The sequence below is a fragment of the Chelonia mydas genome, chromosome 2, assembly GCF_015237465.2.
Source record: "Chelonia mydas isolate rCheMyd1 chromosome 2, rCheMyd1.pri.v2, whole genome shotgun sequence".
NCBI lineage: Eukaryota > Metazoa > Chordata > Testudines > Cheloniidae > Chelonia > Chelonia mydas.
Genome location: NC_057850.1, coordinates 87,170,987 through 87,186,355, shown reverse-complemented (window position 1 = coordinate 87,186,355; position 15,369 = coordinate 87,170,987).

Genomic DNA, 15,369 nt, shown 5'->3' with positions numbered 1-15,369 from the left:
GGTGCAGGAGGGGGCTGCAGGCTGGGGGGCGGGGCAGATGGGTTCAGGGTGTGGCAGACAGCTCTGCACATGTCGCTACTCTTGCCTACAGGCCCTGCCCCCACAGTTCCCATTGGCCACGGTTCCCGGCCAATGGGAGTGCAGAGCCAGTGCTCGGGGCAGGGGCAGCACGCAGAGCCCCATGGCCCTCCCACGTAGAAGCTGAACCTTCCAGGGTGCAGCGTGGAGCTAGGACAGGTAGGGACTAGCCTGCCTTAGCACTGCAGCACCGCCAACTGCATTTTTAATGGCACGGTCAGCGATGCTGACCGGAGCTGCCAGGGTCCCTTTTTGACCGGGTGTTCTGGCCAAAAACCAGACACCTGATTACCCTAGCTCGGTGCCACCTCAGAGCACTTACTCACCCCATCCAGTTTCCTGCCATGCTCATCCCTGATGATTCAGAGGAAGAAGATTTAAAAAAAAAAAAAAACAGAACACACTGGGGAGAGGAATCCCTTCCATACCTCTGCTGGTGGCTGGCTGAAACCCTGAAGAATGAACCCATAGGCACAAAAGAGGTAAACTGGAAGTGAGACCCAGGTCTGCTAAGTCCTAACCTCCACTAATACAAGCAACCCCATCATACAATCGCACGCATAAATTTGTCCAGTTCTCTCATGAAACTAATTAAGTTGTTTTCCCCCACAACTCCTATTGGGAAGTTGTTCAAGAACCTCATCTATCTGATGGTTAGAACCCTTCTTCTAATTTCCAATCTGAAATTAGTTCGTGGCCAGATTATATCCATTTTTTCTTGTGCTAACATTGTCCTTTAGCTTAAATAGCTCTTCACCCTTCCTAATGTATTTATAGACAGCAATCGTATCATATCCCCTCTCGGCCTTCTTTTTGCTAGCCTAAACAAACCACATTCTTATAGTCTCCCCTCATAAGATAGACTCTTCATTTCCCTGATCATCCTAGTAGCTCTTCTCTGCAGCTGCTCCAGATTACATTCATCTTTCTGGAACCTCTTCTTGTTGCAGATAAAATCAAGAATATTTCTTTGCTGTTCCAACAAATTATACCAGCTCAAAAGTTTCTACAACAGCTTCAGACAGAAAATAAATCTCCCTTTTTTGTGTTTGTTGTCCCATTATTTTACCTCCAAAATGTTACTTTCATATGGTATAATTTTAACTCTTACATAAGTAATACCTTTCAGATGAGGTTCTGAAAGCGTTTTATAAAAGTTAAGGCCCCTCTGTGAGGTTTTATGTCTACATTATACTGATGAAACTGAGACCTAGACGGATTAAGGGACTCACCCAAAGTTATACCAGTTGATGCTTAAGCTGGTAGTGGAAACTAGGAGTCCCGAGTCTCAGCTCTTTGATGTGACCATTAGATTGTATTGATGTGGGAAAGACCGACATCTTGGACTCTCACAAGAAAGTGGTCCAGACCAAAGTAATCACTGGCATAAGGGGGTGTAACTCCACTGAAGTGAAGCTGGGGTGAGTTGGGCAACTTATTTTCAAAGAAATAGAGTTTAATATATTCTTTGCATTTTGCCTTCACAAATATTACCCATATGTTGGTGAGAATGGGAGTCCAGGTATATTCATGCGATACGAGTTTCAACATGCAAATTTACCTATTTCTCGCCATTTAAGTTGTTTGCACTCATATTCATAAAGAGCCATCAGATGGTTTGTTAATAGCTATGGACACAATCCTGCTTCTGTTGAAGCCAATGGAATGGTAAAACTCCTATTGACTGCAATAAAACAGGTTTGGGCCATAAACCTGGAAGAAACCTTAATCAATTTAATTAATGAAAGGGGTGTCATAGAACCTGAAGAAGTGAATAAAGGAAGTAAGAAGTGAGTTTATCATCAGTACCTGACCTGACATGAGAATTGTGACCATTTGTTTAAGAATTGCGCACCTCTATTCCTGAGACATAAGCTACCATGGATGGCAGACCCTAAATCATATGCAGTACTTACACAGAGTATACTTCATAAATGAATAAGAATTGTATGGCTATAAAGAGTCCAATCCTCCATTCCTTGGGCACCCAGAACCTGCACTGAAGACAGAACTCAGTTCCTGTAAACAGAAAAAGAATAATGATATATTGGTAATGTGTGACCACAAAAGCATGTAAACTGCTAGAATGCATTTTTTTAGAGTTTTTGATTTCAAGAGAGAAAGAATAAATTCCATGTTTTGTCAAAATATGTAAGTGTTTTATATCCTCCAGTCATATTGCACAATACTAGGAATACAGCATAGCTAGGTAAGAGGGTCAGTGTTCATGTTACTGCAGAAATACAAAAACAATCTTTCACTGTTAACTCCGGCACCACTCCTTCCAAAACTGTAAGAGTAAATAAAACAAAATGGCTCATTTCATAATGTGAAAACAATCAGCAGTCTGCGTCTTCTTTTACTTGACAATATCAGAAACCTATATGGAACTCTGTTTTGGTAGATAAAAATATTGCACAAAGTCAGCCACATGTTCTTATGGTTCTAAGACTTTCTGTGTAGACTTCTTAGTTGAGGCAAATTACTTACAAATGTACTTGTTCTTTATCCAACATATTGAGAAAAGGTTTCCTAACAGCACAATAGGCTGCAGTGGATATTTTTAGTAACATGCTAGTTTTCAGATCACCCATGTATCTGCCAGTGGTAAGCCACACACAAGAATGGCTATAATTGTAGCTGCTAAGTTTATCCAAACAAATATTTATCTAGGCTCTCTGTGTGTGTTTGATAGAGAGAAGAGGGGTACAAAGATCAATGTTCCTTTGAGGTCCCATGTGTGATACATGTCCTTGATCAATTTTTTCTCTATTTTTTTTCGAATAGTCTTTCTAGAGTTAAGTATCACACACAGGCAATCCACACAATACTATGGAGGCGCTAATAGATCATTTGTGCCCAGATGCTTTGGTAACCATAAAGGGTCATATGTTCCCCACCGCTGCAGATCATAAAGGGCACAAAGAGAGGTGGAAATTGAGCTGGGGAGCAGAATGGAGAGGTTAGGCCATTAAAATCCCCCATGGGGCAACAGCATCACCACAGAATCAACGCATGATTCAGAATACACATGTTTTGGCTAGAGGGCAGCTAGCCAGAAGAGGGTAAACTGTGGAAAACCCACTCTGCACTGCATGCTCCTATGCAAACTTTCTCTGATCTACACAACAAAATGCCGTGTATATTTTTGCTTCCAGTGGGTGGTTTCCACTCCCACTTCCAGAGAGAAAGGTAATTGCATGGCTTGGGGTCCCAGAACCTGCACTGAAGACGGGGAACCAGTAGCAGTAAAGACATCCAGCTGTCCGTGCTGCTGCGTGTGGGGAGGCCAGGAGGGCACATAGAGGGACTCCCTCTTCATGGTGATGACCCAAAATCTGGGATTCCTCATGGACCCTCAAACTTCATGGAGCTGGCAGGTCACGTCCCTTATACTTTCTACCTCACCATTAATCCTTCCCACAACAGAGGGAAAAGTAGAACAGCTTTCTTGGTATATTGTACTCTATGTATTTTAATGTAAGTGTGAATGTAAGAATGTCCCTTCTACCCAAAAATTTGCATTAGGGGAAGATATGGGGCCTAATTCTCCATGCACCTGCCACACAGCATAAAAGGCCATATAGCAGGCAGAACTGGGTCCCAGGAAATATCTGGTGGTCTAGGGGGTTTCCCTGCTTGGCACAGTGGCCATGAAACAACTCTACGCCACCGCTGAGAAGCCCCCATTGTAGGGAAATATTGCAGGCAAAGAGGTGGAGGGAAAGGTCATGGCCAGAGCACGTTGTGATCCAGCTATTCTCAACTGCCAGTGTACGTTTTCTGGGGTGTGTGAGTTAAACTGAGCCTGAGGCTTTATGAGAGTCAGGGTGTGTGAGGTAATATCTTTTATTGGACCAACTTTTTTTGGTGAGGAGACAAGGTTTCGAGCTTACCCAGAGTTCTTCCTCAGGTCTGGGAAATGTACTCAGTGTGTCACAGCTAAATATAAGGTGGAACACATTGTTTAGCATAGGTTTCAGAGTAGCAGCTGTGTTAGTCTGGATGCACAAAAAGAAAAGGAGTACTTGTGGCACCTTAGAGACTAACAAATTTATTTGAGCATAAGCTTTCATAAGCTACAGCTCTGTTAGACTCTTAGGTGCCACAAGTAATCCTTTTCTTTTTATTGTTTAGCATAAGTTGTTAACACTTATTTCAAGGGAACATTCAAGGTGAAGTGGCCCATTAACACCTCTCTAGTCACAGGGTGGGAAGGAGAAAACAAAAGCTGGGGTGGGAGCAGAGTGGGTTATAGATTGTTGCAATAATTCATACACCCAATGTGTCTATTCAGTTCATGATGTTTAGTGTCTAACACAGTTATGATTTTAAGCCCCCAGGCTTGCCTTTTGAAGGTACTGTGCAGGTTTACTTTGAAGATGTGAACCGACAGGTCAGCTATAAAATGATTGCTTTGTGATAGGGTACTTTTGTCTTTTATCATTTTTCTGTGTGAGTTCATTTGAGAGCATAGTGATTTTATCATTTCAGTCAAATGGTTATTGGAGCATTAAGTGCACTGGATGAGGTACACCACATTTTGCGATAGGTATATATAGGACCCAGGAATCTTGTAAGGTGTGTTGTGGGGGATGTTGATCATTGTAGCTGTGGAAATATGTCTGCAGGTTTTGCATCTGTTGGGTCTGGTGCAGCTTTGAGATGGTATGTCTTGGTCTGCGGGAGCTTGCTTCTGATTATGAGCTTGGAGAGGTTGGGGGGTTGTTTGATGGCCAGAAGAGGGGGTTTAGGAAAGATTTCTTTCAGGATGTAGTCTCCATCAAGTCTTGGTTGTAATTATTTAATGATACCCCTTATGAGTTCCAGTATAGGTGGTGACAACTAGGGATGTGCAGTCAGAAAGGCTTTTCTTTCCATATTGAAGCAGATTCTCTAGGGGTATTCAGGTGGCCCATTCCATGATGCAATCTACTTCTCTTGTAGAGTGTCCTTGCTTGGTGAAGGCAGTTTTAAGTGTGATAAGGTATGTATCCTGGACTTTGTCCTCAGAGCACATTCTATGGTATCTGAGTGTCGGGCTGTAAAAACATTTCTTGGTGCATTTGGGGTGGTTACTGGATCTGTGAAGGTAGGTGTGATGATCCAGGGGTTTCTTGTATATAGTTGTATGTAGAGATTGGCATATTGGGGAGCCATCCTAGTACTCCTGGCTGTTCCCATGGTTTGGACAGAGTGTTTGTTGTTGAATGTAAAATTGTTATGGGTGAGAATGAAATGGATGAGTTTGGTTTAGCTCTCTGGGGATTGTCCATTGTCTTGTAGATATCTGAGGCAGGCAGCAATGCCATCATTGTGAGGGATGTTGGGTGTAGGGAAGTGACATTTAGGTGGGGGGGAAGGAGGGTGTTCTGAGGGAGGTTGTTCTGGGACTAACAGTCTGCAGTGTTGTTGTAGCCAATACCTGAGGTTTTATGTCAGGAACCTGACAGTTCCCCAGACCACCCCGAATTCAGGAAGCATAGAAGTATCTTGAAACCACCTTTGCTGCTCCTGCAACCACCTGTTCTTGTACCAAGTACATGAATAGAGAGAGAGAGAGAGATAAGCAAGCCCTGGCCCCTAGGATTTAGCTGGCCATTTTTCTTTTCTGTATCTACATTTACGTTCTTGGGGCTGGGCTGGGCGGGGGCAGCACGCAGAGATGCCTGGCCGCACCTCCAGCTAGGAACAGCAGGGACATGTCGCTGCTTGTGGGGAACTGCCCGAGGTGAGTGCCGCCCAGAGCCGGCACCCCAAGCCCCCTCCCATACCCTAACCCCCTTCCCCAAACTCCCTCCCAGACCCTATGGCATGTACCCCCTTCTGCACCCCAATCCCCAGCCCTGAGCCCCCTCCCACACCTAAACTCCCTCCCTCTTAGTTAACCGGAATTTTTTTACTTATTGGCACTCCCCATTCCCACAACATGCCAGATAACAAAGCTTTTACTGTAATGCCTTGTTATCTGTTACAGGTCAAGGAAATTGCATCTGTATTTCCCCTCAGTAGTTCAGCAAAGGTACCCACTCCCAGCCTTCCAGCTCCTCAACTGTTGCCTCTCTTGGGTGAAGACCTGCATCTCACTCCCTGAGCAGCGTACGTGCAGGCTGCCAAGGGTATTTTATTTTTCTGAAATAGATGATGTGGTGTTTAGCACTGATTTCCTTATGGAAAAATATTTGAGAAAACTGATTTGTGCATGAACATGCAATGGCAGAAAACACCTACAGCTTCTTGTCTGCAAAAGGGGCCCACAGGAGGCCAATACAGCCCTAGAGCTGGGCTAGGATGTGCTGATTCCGCACTTTCTTACTGCAGACTCCACTGCAAAGTCTGCTTCAGAGATCCCCCGATGGAATGTTGCCCTCTTCTGGCTAACCCCTGGGGAGGGTGGAAGTAACGCTGCTTGCATCTCTAAGGAGTCACTCTTTTCTATAGCACTAGCAGTGTTGCTGGCATAAGGAGGTTCAACTTGCCCCATGCTGTGCAGCATAATGTGCTGCAGAATTTGACCAAGCAGAAGAAAGATAATGAGCAGAGCTGCACGGAGGATGGAAATTTGGCTTCGTGAAGTATTTTGACAATTGTTTTCATTCCGTTTCAGCATGACACCCAAAAATTTAAAAGTTCTCCACTAAAGAATGTTTGTAAATCATTGAGTCAATTGAAACTCTGTTACAACAAAATCAAAATGTTTCATTTCAATTTTGACCTTTTTATGTTGCAGTGTAATGTAGAATATATAAGAGAAAATGTACAGATTTTGAAACAGTCATTTCTAAACAAAAAACCTAAATGTTTCATTCCAAAAATGTTATGACATAGTCAGAACTTTTTCACCCTCATTTTTTTCCTAAACATTTTGGTGAAATTGACACGATTTCAAAAAGTGTTTCAATTTTGACATAACCGCTTTTTCTGCTGGAAAATGGTTTCATCAAATTTTTGCAACCCGCTATAAAAATAAGTAATATCAACCACAAACACACTACTAGGGACAGGTGAACAAGTGTATATCAGAGTTCTTGGCAAGTTTGGTAACTGACAGATGGTAGGAACAATGTTCCAATAGTTAGGGGTACTAGTCTAGGACTTCGGAGACTTCTGTTCTGTTCTTCTGCTGAAGACTTCCTTTGTTAATCGCTTGGAGTATGTAAGCTCTTGTAGACATACCCAAGCTAGCTTCACACTCGCTAGCGGTGACAGGTGGGCTGTACAAACCCACCCAGAACCCTGGGTAATTACTCGGTCAGCTTGCCTGCTGCGTGGTAACTGAGCTAGATAGATTAAAGCTAGCTTGCGCGTGTCTACATCAACAGCAGTCACACCCTGTGATTACAGTGTAGACGTACACGTAGGGTTTATCTTCATATGCAACATTGCAGCGACGCCACTGTAGCGCTTCAGTGAAGATGCTACCCTACACTGACAGGAGAAGCTCCCTGTCAGTACAGTTAATCCACCTCCCTGGGAGGCGGGAGCTATGTTGATGGGAGAAGCTCTCCCATTGACATAGCAGTGTCTACATTGGGTGGTAGGTGGATTTTTCACACCCCATGAGCAACGTAATTATACCAATTTAAGTTTGTAGTGTAGACCTGGCCTTAGTCTCTCTGTACCTCAGATCTGTAAAATGGGGATAATAGTACTTCCCTACCTCACAGAGATGATGTGAGGATAAATGTGTTAAAGACTGAGGTGCTCAGAAATGGTAGGGTGACTTGGAGGGTGAACTATAGTCCTTGAAATAGGATATTGGATTCATGGACTTGCATGTGTGTGTAGACAAAACAAGTTACACTAAAAAAAAATACCCAGACACTGTGTCACTGATTTCTCCTTCAACAGGAAAACAACCTACAAGGCCTGCTACTGCTCACCAGATGGATGACAATACTATGTCCAGTTGAAATTGCAGAGGGATTTACGCTGATGGAATGTCCTGGAATGGAACTTGGCTAGGACAACAGCTTGAATGTGAAAAGCACTACATGTGTGTTTAAATTGTTCCAGAACATTTCTTTGTCTTCAGTAATGGAAACAGACATTTCTCCAGTTGCATAATTCTGCAGAAATATAAGTTATATGCACAGCAGTTTTGCCCAGACTGAGACCCATTTTCAACTGTGGCTTTGTATTTTTGGTCAAAACATCAGAAAATCACTGTAAAACCAGTAGAAGATGGACTCGATACCTTTATAGGCATTTTTACCACACTCATCTTCATAATATTTGACTACTATAAATGAATGAATATATGAAACCAGCAGTAACATTGGAGATGGTTAAAATGGCTGCTGCACATACTGGATTAGAAGATACCTTTAGTCTCAGTTTTCCTTGCTTCCAGTTTAGTGCGTTGTGTGTGCTAACAGCAATATCTGGTCCACCTAGCATTCCTAACAACCTCAACTAGGGCCTGATCCAGCTGTCACTGCAGTCAATGGAAAGACCTCCACTGAGTTCACTGGGCATTGAATCAGCACCTTAGAGCTTTACTTGCAGTGGCAGTACCCTGCAAATTGTCAGGGCCCATGGTTAAGTGATGATTTCAAACAAAGCAGTTTCACTTCAACTCTGAACCACCATTGGAACATTTTAAACACTAGAAACAAATGAAGATGTGGGGGAGAGGGAGCTTTTGGCTTTGTTTTTTGGCCAGGGTTGTTTAATTCTGCAGGAGTCTTCTCTTTTCCTTGCATTGATTTATAGTCTTTCCTTCTCATTTTCATACTGCTGAGTCCCCTGCAAGGACTGAAAAACTATTTTCCAACAAGAAAATGAGTACTTGTGGCACCTTAGAGACTAACCAATTGAGCTGTAGCTCACGAAAGCTTATGCTCAGATAAATTTGTTAGTCTAAGGTGCCACAAGTACTCCTTTTCTTTTTGCGAATACAGACTAACACAGCTGTTACTCTGAAACCTATTTTCCAACACTGCTTCTCACTCTCTCCTCCAGCAGGAGAAGCTGGGATGTGAGTGTCCTACTGGTAAAAAACAGGACTTACATCCTAACCTGGGTTGAATCTATATTTTCCATACCTGGTGATTTGTGTACCAAAATTGTTGTGAAGTAGCAATGTTTCAGAGCATGTGTGTGTGCATGCGTATTCACTGTGGCTTACAAAACTTAAAGCTCAATGTTAAATTGTGCTTTTTCAGACTAGTGGTTAACAAGCAAAGGGGAGGGGAGGGAGCAAGAATAGCTCATGTGGTCACCTGTACCACCTGTACTCACCAGGACATGATCAGTAAAACCCATATGCAGGAAAACAAAGTATTAACTTGTGTGATGTGTTTGGTGACTTAAAACTCAGCTAAGGCCAGATTTTGCTCCTGTTTAAAATAATCAGGAAACTCCATTAAATTCATTGGGTGCAAAATCAAGTCCCTAGTGGGTTTGCAAATAGCTGAAAGAGAAATCAGTGGTAATAGAAATATTGTGTAGGTTTGTGCACCTGACATCTAGAGAATGTTACCCAATGGTTCGTCAGTCACTTTTGTTGCCAAGGAAATTTAAAAAAAAAAAAAAAAAAAAAAAACACCAAAACACCCCACACACACCAACTAATTTATGTGTCATTCTAAAAATTGAAGATTAGTTCTTTTCTGAAGATAGCAGAAGTCAAAATGATGGATTCAGCAAGAACAGTACTGTGAGCCTGGCTGAGAAACCCTACATTAGATGCACTAAAGCTTTTCAGCCACATTTGTATGGAGAAATAAAGCAATTGTAACTTGTTCTATACTGTACAACAGTGTAATTTCCCCCTCAAATAGAAAAATGCATTATATTACATCTTGCTTTGGCTATGTATCAGACAGAACCTAGACTTGTTTTGAGCATTCTAACTAAAGCTGAACAAATAGTAGGAAAACTTTTTGTAGCAGATTGAGCACTCACCGCCATAGCACCTCCTACTGGTTGCCTTGGGAATTAGCCTCAGTCCCCCCCCACCACCACCACGTCCCTCCCAGACCCCACTGCCCCTTACCTTGGGGTTCTGCCTACAGCAGTACCCCCACACTCTGGGCCTCCCTTCCCAGAGGAACCCCCTCCCCCATGCCCACCTTCCTTCAGTGACTACTGCCAGTCATCATCTAGCCTCCTTTCTCTAGGGCAAACTGCAGTCTGTGATGGCTACTCATTGGCAAGGGGGTTGGACCAGCTGCCTCTGCCTATCCCCAGGCTGCACCTCCAGTACCTCCTTGGGCCTTAACAAGGCTGGAGCTAGACTCTAGGCAGCTAGGTCCATCCTACTCCAAGGCTGAAGTGAGACTGACTCAGCTCTTCCCGTAGCCCTTATATAAGGGCCAGCTGTGGCCTGATTGGGTGTGGCCGCAGCTGTGACCGCTTCCCCAATTAGCCTACCTTTTTCCCCAGGAGAGGGGTAACTGCCCCGCTATGCTTTTCCCTAAATATTCATTCAAATTCAAAACAATTTCAATTTGACTGTGTTCACAACTCTTTTGTGTTCACTTTCTGCAAACATATGAGTGCTCAAGCTTGAGTCACAAAAATCCTAGTGCAAAGTGAATTTAAGGGTGAATGTTCAGCTAAAGCCTGATCCAAAACCCGCTGAAGTCGAAGGAAAGACTCATGCTGATTTTAATGGGCTTTGGGTCTCCTTCTAATAAATCTTTACATCCTGCTCTTTTCAAACTACATTTGTTATTCAAAACAGTATTTTTTAAAAAAAAAAATGTAATTAGCCAATCATAGTACAGTATGTAGCATTGGCAGAGCATTACTGAGCTCAAGACTAATGTCCTATCCTTCCCAAAAAGACTACAGTGTCCATATTGTCCCAACCTTCCTTTCTCTTCCAATATGTTTTTTTTAAAAGATACCCCTCATGGTGAGATTGGTGTTGGCTGCCAGCCAGCCAGCCTGAACTTTATCTTGACAAGTGTGATGTTGATATGCTTAGTTCTTTGAAGCAGTGCCAGGTTTACAATGGCACCAGTGGCTCCATGGAGCCAGGCCCAGGCTCTGAAGAGGCCCCAGCCTGCACTGCACTCCAAGACCCCACTCCCCCCTACCCACCAATTGCTCCTCTTGGCCTGCCCGCTGGCTGGCCAAGGGCTCCTCTCTGCCCCCTGGCCCCACTCCTCTGCTCCTCTCTGCCCCCTGGCTGGACCCCAGTGCACATCCAGCTCCAGGAAGTCTCTGCTTCCCACCACCTGTGGGGCCCCGCCTGTCTCCTCAGAGCTGAGCCACCTGGGACTGGTGCAGAAGCCTGGCCAGTCTTAGCCGGGGGAGGGGAGGAAGAACAGGACAGTGTGGGGGGCTTAACTGGGTCCCTCTACGCAAGTGGGTCTTGAGGGAGCTCGGCCAGGGCAGGCCCTGGTCTAGCTGATCGTGCCACAGTCGCCTCCCAGCAGGGCCGGTGAGTGCGGCCAGGAGGCAGAGCGTGGGGGAGTTTCTTGGGGTGTTGGGCTGTGAGGGGCAGGGAAGATGTGTGTGTTGGGGCACTAGGAGTGGGGGTTCTGTGTGGGGTGCCAGGCAGTTGTGCTGGGGCTGTGGGCAGGGGGGCACTGGGCAGGGATGGTGTTGTGCAGGGTGCTGTGCATTTGTGGGGAGGGCCCTGGGGGGGTGCTGGTCATAGTCAAGGGGGGCTCTGGTCATAGGGAGTTGGGGGGTGTTGGGCAGGGGGGCTGCGTGGCCCGAACTGCGTACTGCCAGCATGCCCCAAGGGGAAGGGGCATGCTGGTAGCATAGGGCTGGGCAGACCACTGTGTCTCTGGCAACTGCCAGTTTATAAATAGTGCCCTCGCACTGGGCTGGGCGGAGTGGAGCTGCACCTGCCATGCCATGCCCCATTGCCTCTGGCTGGCCCCTCACTCCGGGGACTGACCTCCCCACACCATGTTCCACTGCCTCCATGGGGGCCTACAAATATGTTTGGCGCCAAGCCCACAAAAGTTTAATCCAGCCCTGCTTTGAAGAGTCACACTACAAGTCCAATCAGTTAGCTTTTTTCTCAACTTAATTCTTTTGCATGCATAGCTTCAGCCCTAAGATGCATCCCCTGCAAAATTATTATTCAAAATGGCTGCTGGCATACTCAAACTTCAGCTGACCTCCTTACTTCCTTCTTTAAATGTTTCTGACCCCGTGCTATTTATAAGAAACACAACCAAGGGGTGGATTTCAAGAAGATTACATTATATATGTGTTTAGGCATATTTCCTGCATCGGGGACCCAGAAACCGGACAATGGGAACTGCAGGGGTGGTGCTTGCAGGTGTAGGCAGAGCATGGAGACTCACTGCCCCCTACCCGCAAGGGGCACGCAGAGCTTTGCCAGCAGCAGCCAGCCACAGCCACTTCTGGGAGCGGCGTGGGGCCACGGCATGCAGGCAGCCTGCCTGAGCCCTGCTGTGCCACGGGCCGGAAACCGCCTGTGGTAAGCACCTCCCAGCCAGAGCCTGCACCTCACACCCCCTCCCGCACCCCAACTGCCTGCACCCAAACTCCCTCCCAGACTCTGCACCCCCTCCTGCACCCCAATCCCCTGCCCCAGCCCAGAGCCCCCTCCTGCACCAAACTTCCTCCCAGAGCCCACCCCGCTCACCCTCTCCTGCACCCCAACACTCTGCACCAGCCTGGAGCTCCCTTCTGCACCCAAACTCTCTCCCAGACCCCAGACCCCACACTCCATTAATATAGGAAAAATCTGAGGCCCATGACGACTTACCAAAATTCGTGGAGTGGCCCCCCTGTGAAAATTATTGCCCACCTCTGATCTACAGAGTCACATATCCTTAAAATCATACAAATTTAAGAAGACACATAAAAGACAAAATACAATCTGTGTTGTTTTTGGAAAGTTCTGTAGTGTCTAAGCCCATTAGGTACTGATTTCATTTTATTTCATGACCACATTTGAAACTACATTGATAGTAAATCACAAATGGAGCCTAATTTACAAAGTTGTTCAATGCAGTAATAAAGCCATTGCGGTTCCTTTTAATTTTTTTACATAAGTACATAGTTACCTCCATGGCAGTATCATTAATAACTAATTCCCAGAAGACACTGTTAACTTGTTGGATGAACTGGTTACCTACTGATGATTTTATCTGTTCACTAGTTTGCATTTGATTTTTGAGTGTGTATAGCAAGGTTGCACTGCACCCTTGATTGAATCTTGTCATTGCAGGAATTTTATCTGTTATGCTCAGTGATTGCTAGTCCTTCACTTCTGTTGTAATGACTGAGTCAAGTCTATCTTTCACATTCCAGCCCCAAGCTGTTTTGTCTTGGGACTTGTTGCTTCTTTGGGATGTGGTAATATGCTGGATGAGACAAGGTAGCAACAGTAAGAAGCCTCATTGGGCTCTGAAGTGACATGCATTCATTAAGTGGCAGGAGTAGGTAATTGATACAAGCAGAGCCTTCTCCCACACACTGCATACTACCACAATCTGTATCTGTGCCAAAGGTGTGTGACTCTTACAATATGGCTTACTCCTAACCTGTGTAACCTGTCCTTAAAAATCTTGTCCCCATGTTCGACAGTTGCACATTGTGTTTTATGCACACCATCCTTCTTTTGTACTTACACTGTCTCTTTGCCCGCAGTGCAGTACCTCGTTGCTCGGAAGGACAGGGATGTCTCATATCATAGCTCATTGTTGGGGTTACACCTGCTCTGTTGGGTGTCAGGTCCTCAGAAACCATAAATGCAGACGCTTTTACCATATTTAAATAAACATTGCCTTTTCGTTGTTTATCTGATGCTTCCTCATTCACTGAAGCTATCCATTAACTCAATCACAAATCTACAGAGACAAGAGAACTACTGGTACCTCTTCCTACCAAAGCAGGATTGTTGCTAGCAGTAGTAGTACTTTGTACAGTCCACTGATCGGACATCCACCATTTCCCCAGTCAAACAGATAGCACCTTCAGAAAAGTTTTCTGGATATTATCCCTAATTTTCTTCTTTCTTCATTTAATTCCAATATTTCTAGTTACTCTGTGATCCGTTCTGTTATCCTAAATTGTTTCTCTTCTCGTTCACATCCTTTAAGTATTTGCAGACTTCGGTGCATCCTCACTTATTGTTTTGACAAACTACACATATTTAGTTCTTTTTTCAGAGTAACAGCCGTGTTAGTCTGTATTCGCAAAAAGAAAAGGAGGACTTGTGGCACCTTAGAGACTAACCAATTTAATTTGAGCATGAAGTGAGCTGTAGCTCACGAAAGCTCATGCTCAAATAAATTGGTTAGTCTCTAAGGTGCCACAAGTCCTCCTTTTCTTTTAGTTCTTTTTGTCTTTCCTCATAAGGCAGCATGGTGTAAAGCAGGGTTTCCAAACGCATTCATAGCGTGTACTGCATCGTAAATGAGATATCGTGCCAAGAATTATCTCCTTTCCCATACAGGATTGTGAAGCATCCCTGTGGCTACTACAACAATTAGTTGAATGTGGAAAAGTTACACTGGGTACATACTTGTATATTTTTAACTGTCTTTAATGTGAGAAGCATGTTCGCCTGTTTAAAAACAAAAACAAGAGTTGCTCTTCATTTTATCTCACTTAGCAGGCAATATGGAGGACAGCCAACACCAGCTGATACAGTACATATCTCCAGTAAGTGCTCTGCAAACCATGGTCCACAGTTTGGGAAACACTCGTGTAAAGGAATGAGCAAGGGTTGAGAATCAGAAACTCCTGAGTTCTAATCTTGACTCTCTCTTAGGGTATGTCTCAGTTCCCCACCCCCGTGGTAAAAATGGGCATATTAATACTTATACATATCTCACAAGGGTCTTGGAAGGATTAGCTAATTAATGTCTGTACATCCCTTTGAACATTTCAAGTACTATGAAAGTGCTATTTGTTACTTAGTTCATCTATACAGAACTCTAACTAGTTATGTTGCTCTCCCTGGAACTCTCTCCAATTTGTCACACATTTCTGGCAATGAGGTCCAGGAACCGAACACAAGGAAAAATGGAAAGGGGAAGTTTCTGGCCAAAGGCTACTACAAAATAAGGCCCTGGATCCTGAAAACATGCATGTATTTAGCCTTAGGCCCCTGAACAGTTCCACTGATTTCACCTGCATAAAGTTAAGCACATGCATAAGTGTTTGCATGACTGGGGACTAAAGCTAGACTCAAAGCAAAACTAATCAACAACAGACATGGAGGAATGCAAGCAGCAGAATGGAACTCCAAAGAAGGGAGCTTAGACGTTTCTTTTTTGTTAAAACACGCCTAATTTACACTGGGATTTCTAACAGTTCCCTCACATGTATGTTGCCTAAGGC